The following is a 12234-nucleotide window of genomic DNA, read 5'->3' as shown; positions in this document are numbered from 1 at the left end:
GGGGGCTACGAAAGCCGAGTGTTAGACTGACCGCAGACAGAAAACCCTGAGGATTGGGCGATTACCCCCAAAGTACAGAATCGCCAATCCAAGAGTGAGTGCATCCTGGGGGTGGATGTGGTGTGTGGTTTGTGGCCCAGACTACAGCCAGAGAAGGCCAGGAAGCCTGTCAGTTCCTGGTGTGTGATGGCAGATGCCTGAGTGGTTCCCTCCTCGCATGAGCAGTTCCTTCGGCAGCAGAAGTGGTGGATCACCTGCTGGTGCCAATAATTGTCTTTGCCACTTAGTTGGTGCCCTGCCTGGAATTATTTGTGTTGTGTTGTATTGTATTGTTTATTTTCTTTTGTGGGCTGTGGCTGCAGTGTATATATTTGTTAAGGGAAAATTGTATATATGTAGATTGTATGGCAGAAAACGCTGAGTAGGTGGATTGTAGGGTATATGGTTTTCAAGCTTTTCTGGCCTCCCACCATTAGGGTGGCCCTGCCTGATAGTGTGGCCTACACTTGTTATATTGTTACAAGCTATCTTGTTTACTTCTCTGGCCCAGGGGAGCAGTATTGAGATAGTCACCCCGAGAAGCAGAGGCAGGAGAGAGACGGGAAAAAAGCCAGAGAAGCCCAGAGTGAAGACTTGCTGGGGGCCTGCTGGCCTGCTGCCTCCTGGAACCCCTGCCTGCCGTGTACCTGTTTGTCATACTACCTGTAAAGTTCAATAAAAGCCTGAGCTCCACCGAGGGTTCCAGGACGCTCCTTTACCTGGTGTGCAGAATCATAGAAAACCTGTTCAGTGCCTGTCCTCCCCTACACCTGGGTTGAAGATCCCACACAGAAGCCTCTCCCTGTCAGCACCACGATGATCACAGTCAGAGCAAGTATTTGTTTGCAATGTGGATAGAAAAGACTGGATCCAATTAGGATGGTGAATTTACTGCGAGCTCTGAAGGTTTACACAATTCAAGAAGCATTATTTGGTATACATTATTTGGTATGACGTAAAGGCTGTTTAAAATTTGTTGGATACTCTAGGTCTGCTGATTGTAGAAGAAAATTATTTACAGGAGTTAAATCTTCCAGTATCGGTGAAATCTCCCTATTCTGGAAAAGGATGCCTGAAAGGGCTTTTACCCATTAAGAGGGCAAGTCAAAGCCAGGTTTCTAGACTTAAGAACAGGTTAACAGTTTCGCTTGGGGACAGTGTTGCAGACTGCAAGGGGAAGCTCTTTGTGATCTGGCAGAGCAAAAGCCCTTCAGCCTTCAAGTGTATCAGCAAACTAAGCACACACTGCTGCTGCCCTCCAGGAGCAACAAGAAGTTCTGGATGACCTAGCGCCTCTTCCCAGATGCCCACCTGAGTTGCTGTGCCGGCAAGATGTAGAAATTCTGTTTGGAGGCTAATAATACCATTCAAGATTTTGTTTATCATTGCTAATCCCCCCTGATATCCCCCATTTACTGGTGATCTTTATCCCAGTATCAAAGTGGTGTTTCTCCTCCGGACTCCACCATGCATCAAAGAGCTATAGCTGCTTTTAAGATGTACGGCCTGAGAAGGACCTTTGCCTGGGCTATTCCTACCACTGAGGAAGATGGCTTGCCACACGGTGTCCTGTTCAAAATATTCCCTTGCCCATTTTACCGGCAACTGCAATTGCCAGGTTGAGAGAGGGAGAACCAAGAAAAGGGTCTGGAATAAGGGAAGAAATACTATGGAAGCTTCAACACCCACTACTGCCTAACATCCAGTCAAATACCTTGGCATTCCTTATGCCTAAGGCTGACTAGTTGTGTTCCTGGCTTTAGTTGGACTTTCCTGTTTCCCCGTGTGAGGGAGGATGGTTAGCTTTTACTTTCTGGGTTTTTCCTGGAGCAATTGGGGAAGGCAAAGAGATTCAGACTGTCCCCTGAGACTATTCTAGTGGAGGAACACTATCATTTCCTTGGGCAAACTTTACAAAAGGAATAAAGGCTTGGTAGACAAAGCCTGAAGATTTACCCAAGTGCCATGAACAGAATTGAAAGTCTTGATGTGTTAGTCTCTTGACAATCATGTAGAAGTCCGATGTAAAACACAAGAATGTATAAGAATTCAGCACGCTTGCTTCGCTCACTTGTTTGCTGACGTATGCATTATGGCTTTCCTTTGTTTCTTCCCTAGCAAGTGAATTAAGATACCGATAATGAAAACTAGACACTTAGGACTTTGATGATTAGCTTGGGCTGTGACACTTACCTAATTACATAATAACCCATCCCACACTTAGTAGATTAAAACAGAAATTATGAGATGGAGATTCCTCTGCTGAGGGGATCTTCAGAATGGCAGATACTGTGAAAAGGCAGGAAGTGGAGATCAGGGAAAAAGGGAATGGTTGGGATGATGACGCTGGCGATGACGATCATGGCTTCCAGGGTTCGAGTATCTCCGCTTTCCAATGGGAATAAAAATGAGTGATCCTATTGTGGCCGCAGAGTGGCAGATGGAAAATCAGAATTGCCAGTTGTAAGGCTAGAATGAAACCGGGGGCCAGCACTCCCATAGCCAGAAGGGCACACGGCTGCCCCCTCATGATAAGGGTGTAACGCAAGGGGCCTCGGGTAGCTACAAACCAATCGTAAGCCACGACCCCCAAGAGGATGCAGTCAGCACTGCCCAGAAAGACAAAGAACATCTGTGTGCCATAGCCAGTGAAAGAGAGATGGGTATTCTCCCCGTGGTCAGGAGGTTGACCAAAGCCAGAGGGGCAACAGAGGAAGAGTAGAAGATCTCCAGAACTTCCAGGTTGGCCAGAAAGAAATACATGAGTGTGTGGAGTGAACGCTCTGCCCAGACAGTGAGAAAGATTGTGGGATGACCAACAAGACTGCCAATATACATTAATAGAAAATGGGTAAAAATGGACGAAAGTGGAACTGGATCCCTATGGTTTGGTTTTCATCCCCCATTAAAGTGGAACAGTGGATTTTCTAAGACAGAAAAACATGTTAGGTAAGAAAATGCTGTGTCTTACGTGAAGGAGGTGATACCATTTACCACCGATTGCTTGAATGATGATGAAGATGGGATTTATGCTGAGTGAGACCCTATCTACTCTTGCTTGTATTTGTCAACTCACTTTTCCAAAAGAGTTGACTGAGGTCCAACTCTGAAGTCTGTTGCTATGAATAAGAGCCAGGTTAATTTGCCCTGAGCACAGAACTTGGACTTCAATTTTGTTTTGCAAGAACAAGGTGAACAAATAACTTGTAGCCCTTAAACATACGTGTTGCTTAGCAATCATTTACGGCCATCAGTAATGAAGTCATAATGATTTGGTGCCATGTTAATCATAGACACTGGGGTCATACTGCCCCACACAAAGCAGTGCTCAATTGTTTCTTGGTTTGTCATTTAGAGAGAAGAAGAGGTCAACTTGTGCTACTTCAGCAGCCCTGAGTGTGATGCTGCCATCCTGAGTGCAGGGAAAGCTCTGAGTCTTCCGGTGATTGGCCGGTGCTCTAGGCACAACGTTTCCACACACTCTTTCTAAACCAAGAGTCAAGAGAAATACAACTGTTCTAAAAATAGCATCAGTATAGAGTTCTAGCTTTGGGAAGTGTATAAAGTTCTTCCCATAACAATTAGGTAATGCCAACATTTTTGCATATTGCAAGTACCAAGGAGAATATGTTGAATACTTTTCTAAAACTTTCTTCTTACTCTCATAATTTCTTTTAAATATGAAATTTATTTAGATTAATAATAAATTTAAATTAATAATGTTAGAAATATTATTCCTCATCGATATATAATTCCACTTTCGTTGGAAATTCCATATATATCTCATTGATATATATGTTCCCGCTGGACAAAGATCTTAATCCTTTCCCTTGAATACCTAATACAGTGACAAATAAATGTTTGTTGAATGAATAAATGAATGTATTTTTCACAACTTGGATAGGTTTTCATTCAGGAAGAGCACATGGCTGTCTAACAAGGCGTGAAGGAGTAGTTAGCCAACTTACCCACAAAATGATCTTTGCCATTCTTGTGACTAGATGCACAGCCTCCCAGTTCTCTTCATTTTGAAGTTATCAGATGTTTTGTTTTGCTGCTCTGAACTAAGCTAGAAATTATTCAGTGCATAGGGAAATGCTTTTGATCCCAGTTTTCTGTCTTCTCATGGGTTAAATTGTGAGACTAGGGCCTCCCCCACTGGCGCAGTGGCTTGAGCATAGCGCTGTGAAGCTGTCCGCAGCCTCTGCAGCGCCGGTTCGATTCCCAGTCAGCCAGGGAGAAACCCACATGGCGTGGCAGACCTCTCCTGCCTCACCCACTGCTCCCCTCAGCAGTGTCTTTGGTCCGTCTGCCTGTTCTGCTCCCCACTCTGTCTCTGATGAATGCTCTTACCCTCCCATGCCTCTGACCTGTACCCCAGTTCTTGTATAAATAAAAATAAGGGCCTCCTCGGTGGCGCAGCTGCTGAGCGCTGGGTTGCGAAGCTGCCCACAGCCTCTGCAGTGCCGGTTCGATCCCCGGCTGCTCCCCAGCCACCGGAGGAGGGTCCCACATGGCGCCCAGACCTCTCCTGCCGCCCGCTGCTCCCCTCAGCAGTGTACTTCGGTCCTTCTGCCTGCTCTGCTCCCCGCTCTGGCTCTGGTGAATTCTCTCACCCCCCCCCCGCTTCTGACTGTACCCAGTGCTTGTATAAATAAAATAAATCTTTAAAAATAAATAAATAAAAATATATAAATCTTTGAAAAAAAAGAATGCCAATAAACATATAAAAAATTGTGAGAATAATGGCAGGTCCATCAGCCACTGATTATCTGGAAAAGGAGTAAAAACTTAAAACAAAAATTTTGTGGTGTAGCCAGTCTTCCAAATTTTTGCAGATGTTACAAAACCAAAGCAGAGACAGGGTTTTGATTATTCTAAGGGGTTACTAGGATCATTATTTTATCACTAAGAGCTCTGATCTCGTATCTCTTTTACTGTTGATCTCTATCTTCATAGTTGGCCGTTGAACTCAAAGATAAGAAGTCTAATATCCTAAAATGCAGCTAGGAGAGATGGTAGAATTGATTGTGAACTACCTCTCACCAAAAGGATGAACCTGTCTTGTAATCTAAGTGTTACCTTTAGAGCTTTCCCTGAGTAAGCAAGTTTTTATAACTTTTTTTTTAAACATTTTATTTTTTTTTTTTTTAAGATTTATTTATTTATTTATTTATACAAGCACTGGGTACAGTCAGAAGTGCGAGAGGGTGAGAGAATTCACCAGAACCAGAGCGGGGAGCAGAGCAGGCAGAAGGACCAAAGTACCACTGCTGAGGGGAGCAGTGGGCAGCAGGAGAGGTCTGCGCGCCATGTGGTACCCTCCTCCGGTGGCCGGGGAGCAGCCGGGGATCGAACCGGCCCTGCAGAGGCTGCGGGCAGCTTCGCAACCCAGCGCTCGGCCCGTTTTTATAACTCTTAAAAGGTCCTTTGGGACCAGTCCCTAGATCCCTGTCCACAAATTAATGCCAGACCCTGGCCTCCATCTTGTCCTTGCTGCTCCTTTTAGAAGTCAGACTCACCCTCAAGAGCTTCTGTCAAGTCAAAGCACCCCTCAGGGCCTGCTGGTGGCTCTGTTTTAGTTAAGTGAGATTTAGACCTTTCAGAGCCTGGTGGCTTGGTTCTTGGCAATCCACAAGTAAAGTTCTATCTCCAACAGTGGTTTATTGTCCACAGAAATTCAAAGGAAAAAAAGCAAACAAGATCTTCATCAACCACTGTTTTGTAGCTATTTTTTGAAGCAAAATTGACTTGACTTTGTTTAGGTGTGCACATTTATTTATTTTTAATGATTTTTAAAATTAAGGTAACATTGGCTTACAACACGTTTGTAGTTTTCAAAGAAGTAGACTGACTTTTCAGTGTACTTTGCCTTGATGACGTCATCTGTTTTGTTTGTAAATAGTTCTTATGGTATCATTTTCTGTGTTGGTATCAATAAGCCAGAAAGCAGCAAGCAGGGTAGTCAGTTCTAAAATCACTAGTGTCATTTTATAAGGCAAAATGTCAAATAATATGCTATTTTATAAGGCAAAATATCAAATAATATACTAGAGTCAAACCCTTGAATATTTTAGTGGCGCCCTTGACATTTTCTGTGATGAAGGCACAACTTTGGATTAACAGAACATCTCATTGCTCTTCAGACATTCTGAAGTTACGCAGACACAACTTTAGAGTGTGCCTCTCAACTTACATGAATTTATATAATTGATGACACTACATCATTTCTTGTCTGAAAAATTGGTTTGATTTCACCACTGGGGTAAGCCACTATTATTTTCAAGGGTTTTGAAATTTTCCTTTATTATTTATGTGCTATATACACTTTTGCAATCACACGATGGCATGTTTTCTTTTAAGACTTTTTTTTTTATTGTGGATAAGGTCAAGATTCAGTAAAGTAGCAAGAGGTGGACAATGAAGCCCCCTGCAACCATCGTTCAGTTTCAGTAGTTATCAACTCCTGGCTACCTTCTTTCATCTTTTTTTCCATTTATACCCCCAGTGGATTATTGCAACTATTAGCCACTGCATAGTTTAGGATGTAAGCTAACATGACCACCATCCCTTGAAAAAATAATTTTTTTTTGAAAAAATAATTTCTTAAGAACATGGCAGAATCTTAGTTATCAAAACTGATGTCACCAATAAGTTTGTAATGATATAGGAATAGAATATAAATTTGAGACAAGATAGTATATACTTGCAATTATGTTCATGGCATGCTATACCAGAGATCAATGGAAATTTAATAAACTGTTAATGATTGTTAAGAACTTTAAGTTTTATTCATTTAAACACTTATCTTTAAAAATTATGGGTTTTTTAAATTACAAACATGTTTATGCCATATTTAACTCTAAGTGTAAACTTAACTCTCTGGGAAAGTCTGGTATTTATTTGGATATGCAGTCTTCCTTAATATTCCTAGTTTATTGAAAAGAGAGTATAGAAAATTAGAAATAGCAGTATACTTTCAGAGAACCTTAACAAAACCACTCAAGCTTGTGGAATCAAGGTGCACTCCTCATTTTTTGCAGTAGGATAATATAATAGTGTACTAGGAATATTTTTGTCTTACAGACTAGTGCCTGTGAAAAAAATTTGTAAATACAACCTTGCTATACAGTTTTTTAAATATATTTAAAGAGCAGGTTTATTAGGGAAAAGGACAGGTTTTGCTAAGAGAGGTCTGCATGGTTGCAGGTGGGCGGCCTTGAGGAGAGCAGCCTCTGCTGAGGGAGGTCAGTGCAGAGATATTCCGGCATGGTACAGGTCACTCATGGACAGGGAGGAGGCTGCTGCCTTGCAGAGGGAGAGAGTTGGTAAAAAGAAGCACCTGCATAGTCACAGGTGGGCAATGGGAGTGCTGCTTGCTATACAGTTTAAACATATGATTTCCAAGACCTAATTTCTAGCTACACCCTGAAAGTTGATAACCATAATAGTATGTTCTAGATAGCAGGCTATGGGGAAATGTCTTCCTCTTTAGTTTCATGCAGTCAATTGGCAAGAGCACTGGACTGATGGCCAGGTTGGCATGGGTTCTAGGTCTGGTGCAACCTGTGACCTTCTGAGGGTCCTCCTCCTCCTCTTTTCTTTTTCCATGGCTCTCCATTTGTGACAGAGTCCATAGCAAAATGACTGATCCTATACTCTGGGACCAGTAAGTAATTTGTCACAACCTTACGTACCAGCAGTTGCTTATAATCATTAGGTCGATTTGTTTACTGGCTCAGAGTTGATATTCACACTTTGTGTGTAAATGTAGTGAGAGGATATGGACCTATTAAAACATAAAGCAGATGACAGCGTAGATTACAGAGTTTAATATTGAGAAATATGCAGTCGCACAAATAGGTCATTTTGGGAGCTGGTATGCTGAGTTCACTGTGAACAGGATAGAATTACAACATTTACATTGATGTTCTACTGCTGACCCTTACTGCTTGGGTGACCTTGGGCACATCCCATTGACCACGTTCCATTGACCAATCTGAAAAATGTGTATTATAATGTTATTTTTATAGGAATTCTGTTAAAAGGATAAAAATTATATTTTTTTGAATTAGCATACACCCCATTATAACATCCTTGGAAGAGATTGTATGTGAGAAAGTTCTGTACACATGGAGTCTCATTACTTTGACATTCCGGGGGCGATTTCATTGGAAATACAGCATTGCCTATTTTCACTCATCTTAATGAATGAAATTGATAAAGGGAATAATCAAAGGCCATGAGTATTACCAAAGAAAAGGAAACAAAAGGAATAATTAGTTTCAAAACCTGGACAAAAACCAGAAGTGGAAGCTGGAGTTGTTTGATTGTTGACATTGGAACAGATTTGTCTGGAGACTCTGGCTTCAGTTCAATAATTATCCAGCCCCAGATCATCACCCTGGGTCTTATTAAATGAAGTTAGGACCTTTAGGGATACATATGTGGGCAAGATATAATAATTCTCAGATGACACTGTGTGACTTTAAGCCATAATCGTGAGATTCAAGAATAAAGTTGAATTCATATTAAATTAACTCCAACAAAGAGATGTGATAATAACTGGAAACAAAGACTCAGCACACATCTAAATGAAGGATGCCAGCTCCCAAATACTGGGGTCAATAGTTCAAAACTATCTTCTTGTTTCATGTATTAGCACTACTCCTCTTTAAGACTCTGCACAATGTTATATTCTTTTTCCTCCTCCTATGTCTTCCAAAGTCATAGTATCTTGGTGATCCTGTTCTTTGGCTACTTGATGCCTTGGAAGGCAGCTATGCTCACCCGTATACTGGCAACACTATTTGGTGCCTCAGGAAAATAAATATACTTTTATCCTAAAGACAAAATAAATGACTGTTAGCTCCCCAAGTCAGTCCAAATGTCAGTTCCTCTCTCTGTAGAGCTGGTCTCCAATTCTTCCCCTAGGAAACTTCAGCTCATTTATCCTTCAGTGCCACATCTTATGTGAAGGCTTGTTTGCTTAATCCAGTCTGTAATTCACTCCCTCTCCTGCTGGTCCCTCGTTCCATAAGCCACAATGATTTGTTTTCATGTATGTTACCCCATCTAGACTGTAAGCTCCTTAAAGAGGAGAGGCATATGCTTCTCTGCATCTGTCTCAGACTCTCATCCAATATCTGATGTAGTGTTTTGGATAAAGAGAGATGGGAGGAACTCACTGCTTGACTACTTGGTCTAATCTTTGACCTGCATCTGTCTTGTGAAGAGATGTGTGTAGAAAGGTAGGCCCAAGAAAGGGAAGTCTCTTGGTTATTCATCTCTTGATTGCTTCCTGTATTTCCCCATTGCTCCATGCCTTCATTTCTTCTATGTCCCTTTCTTACCAGTAATATATAAAAATATCCAGTGTAGTAAAAAGCAACACATGGGTTATATCTTAAAGCTTTTAAGATATAAATGTTCATGATTAAATGCCGAAATAAATATGTAATTAAACAAAAATTAAATGGGAGAAATAAATCTCCCATATAGTTGAACTGCAAATAATTTGTGTAGCTAATTCTGTCTCCATTGGGGGGGGGGGAGTTGCTAATTTTTACTTAAGTATGGGGTGGATATGGTGACTTTTCTCCAAAATGAAAAACCAAGTGTGTTTGCTTTGGAGAAACCTAACAAACGCTTCTTCCACCAGGTCATCAAGCTCAACATCAATAGTGAGAAGTCATGTTTATAATATGTACCCTTGATATGATGTCATGGAAATGACATCTTACCTCTGTGTCTTTCTTCCATTCACCCATAACCTTTTGTTTAAGCATCAAACTCAATCTAAAGGACATTGTACAGGGCCTCCCTGGTGGCGCAGGTGGTTGAGCGCAGTGCTGTGAAGCTGTCCACAGTCTCTGAACGCCGGTTTGATCCCGGCCGGCCGGCGAGAATCCTACATGGTGCAGCAGACCTCTCCTGTCGTGCCCACTGCCCCCCTCAGCAGTGTATTTCATCAGTCTGCCTGTTCTGTTCCCTGCTCTGTCTCTGGTGAATCCTCTCACCCTCCTGCACATCTGGCCTCTACCCCAGTTCTTGTATAAAATAAATAAATAAATCTTTTTTTTTTTTTTTTTAAAAAAGGACATTGTACAAATACCAGACCTGGAATCCGCAAAATCATCAAAGTTATAAAAAATAAGAAATGTTTGAAAAACTTTTACATCCAAGAACAACTTGAAAACCCTTTTCATAAGGATGGCACTGAAAGCAAAGAAGTCCCTACTCCCCTCCCTCAAGCTGAAACCAAAACAGTTTTGAAGACTAAGAAAGCAGTACTGAAGGGCATCCACCACCACACAAACAAAAGATGATCTGTAAGTCACCCACCCTCTGGTGACCCAAGACACTGCTCTGAAGACAACTCAGATATCCACCGAAGAGTGCCCCCGGGGAGAAACATACTCCTTCAAATCAAAAAACTGATTTGAAGGGATATATGTACTCCTCCCTTCACTGCAGCACCGTTCACAATAGCCAAGTTATGTAAACAACTTCAGTGCCCAACAAAGGTGGATTAGAAAAACGTGGTATATATACATGATGGAATAATACTCAGCTATTAAAAAGATGAACTCTTGTCATTTGTGACAACATGGAGAGAACTGGAGGGGATGGTGCTAAGCAAAATAAATCAGAAGAAGACAAATATCAAATGGTGTCACTCGTGTGGAATATAGAGAAATAAAAGGTCAGACAAAGCCAAACCAATAACAAAGCTTAGAAATCTGACTGAGGAATTAAGGTTACGAGATAGGAAGGAAGACGGGAGGAAGCAAAGTGGAGAGGGGGCACCATGGAGTGTGGCGGACACTGTGGGTGCCTTGGTGGTGGCTGTGGGGTGGTGACAGGCATCTATCATCTATGTCTCTGAACCACAAAGTGTTGTAAACCAGTTTTACTTTGAGATAAAATTGAAACAAAAATAAAAATTTTTAAAAAAAGATAGGGATTTTATGCACAATGGAGTACTCAGTTATAAAAAAGATAAAATTCTGCTATTTGCAACAATGTGGATGGACCTAGAGGATATTGTATTTAGTGAATATGTCAGATGAAGATAGACAAAGACTGTATGATTTCACCCCTATGTGGGAGATAAAGAAACAAAGCAAATGAAAGAACAAAAGAAAAATAAATTTTTAATCTAGAAGAACAAAACATTGCTTTCCAGAAGGGAAGGGGAAAAGAGAACAGGTAAGTTACGTGGAGTTGGTAATAGTAAGCTAGACTTCTGGTGAAGAACATGATGTTGCATATACAGGTGTTGATTTATAAGACTGTACACTTTAATATGTTACAAATCTATCTTCAATGAAAATGAAATCAAATCATTATGCCAACCACTGGTCAGATTCTCGAAAAGATGATTGAACAGATAATTTATAAGCGTTTTGAAAAGATTGGTATTACAACATGAGCCCCTGTGAAGTACCTCAAGATGAATTGTAGCACACTATGCCTCCTCACTTTGATTTATTTATTTATTTATTTATTTTATTTATTTTAAAGTTTTATTTATTTTTGTACAAGAGCTGGGGTACAGGCCAGAGGCACGGGAGGGTAAGAGGATTCACCAGAGACAGAGCGGGGAGCAGAACAGGCAGAAGGACCGAAGGCACTGCAGAGGGGAACAGCAGGCAAGGCAGGAGAGGTCTGCTGCGCCATGTGGGAATCTCCCTGGCTGGCCAGGAATTGAACCTGCGAACAGCTTCACAGCATGGTGCTCAACCCGCTGTGCCACTGGGGAGACCTCTCACTTTTAAAAGAAGCCTTCTAAATGGTTAGTTTTATACAAATGCTGTGGTATATGGATTTTTAAAAATTATTACTTAAAAGCATTTATTCTGATCATGTGAAAGTGTAACAGGGTGGTCCCCAGGAAAGGGGGAGGTTCCCTGCCCCACCCAAGGGAGGGTGGAGCTGAGCAGGAAGAGGAGAAGCAGAAGAGACTGAGGAAGGAAGGAAGCAGGATGGAGCCAGGAGACCTGGAGGAGGCACATGGAGCCTAGAGACACGTAAAGAAACTGCGCTTGTCTTTTGGTCGTGGACTGGGTGACACAGATGTGGGTGAGACCTGTGGGGAGGTGACAATGGCAGCTTTTATCTTGATGTTGATTTTGCTCTTTTCCTTCCGGGCTTGTCCGGTTGTTTGTGATCCTTTTCTGTGGGTCCCCACTG

The sequence above is a fragment of the Talpa occidentalis genome, unplaced genomic scaffold (genome assembly GCF_014898055.3).
Source record: "Talpa occidentalis isolate TD23 unplaced genomic scaffold, MPIMG_talOcc4v2.1 talOcc4.17, whole genome shotgun sequence".
NCBI lineage: Eukaryota > Metazoa > Chordata > Mammalia > Eulipotyphla > Talpidae > Talpa > Talpa occidentalis.
The sequence above is the reverse complement of the archived record's forward strand: the minus strand, read 5'-3'. Positions refer to the sequence as shown.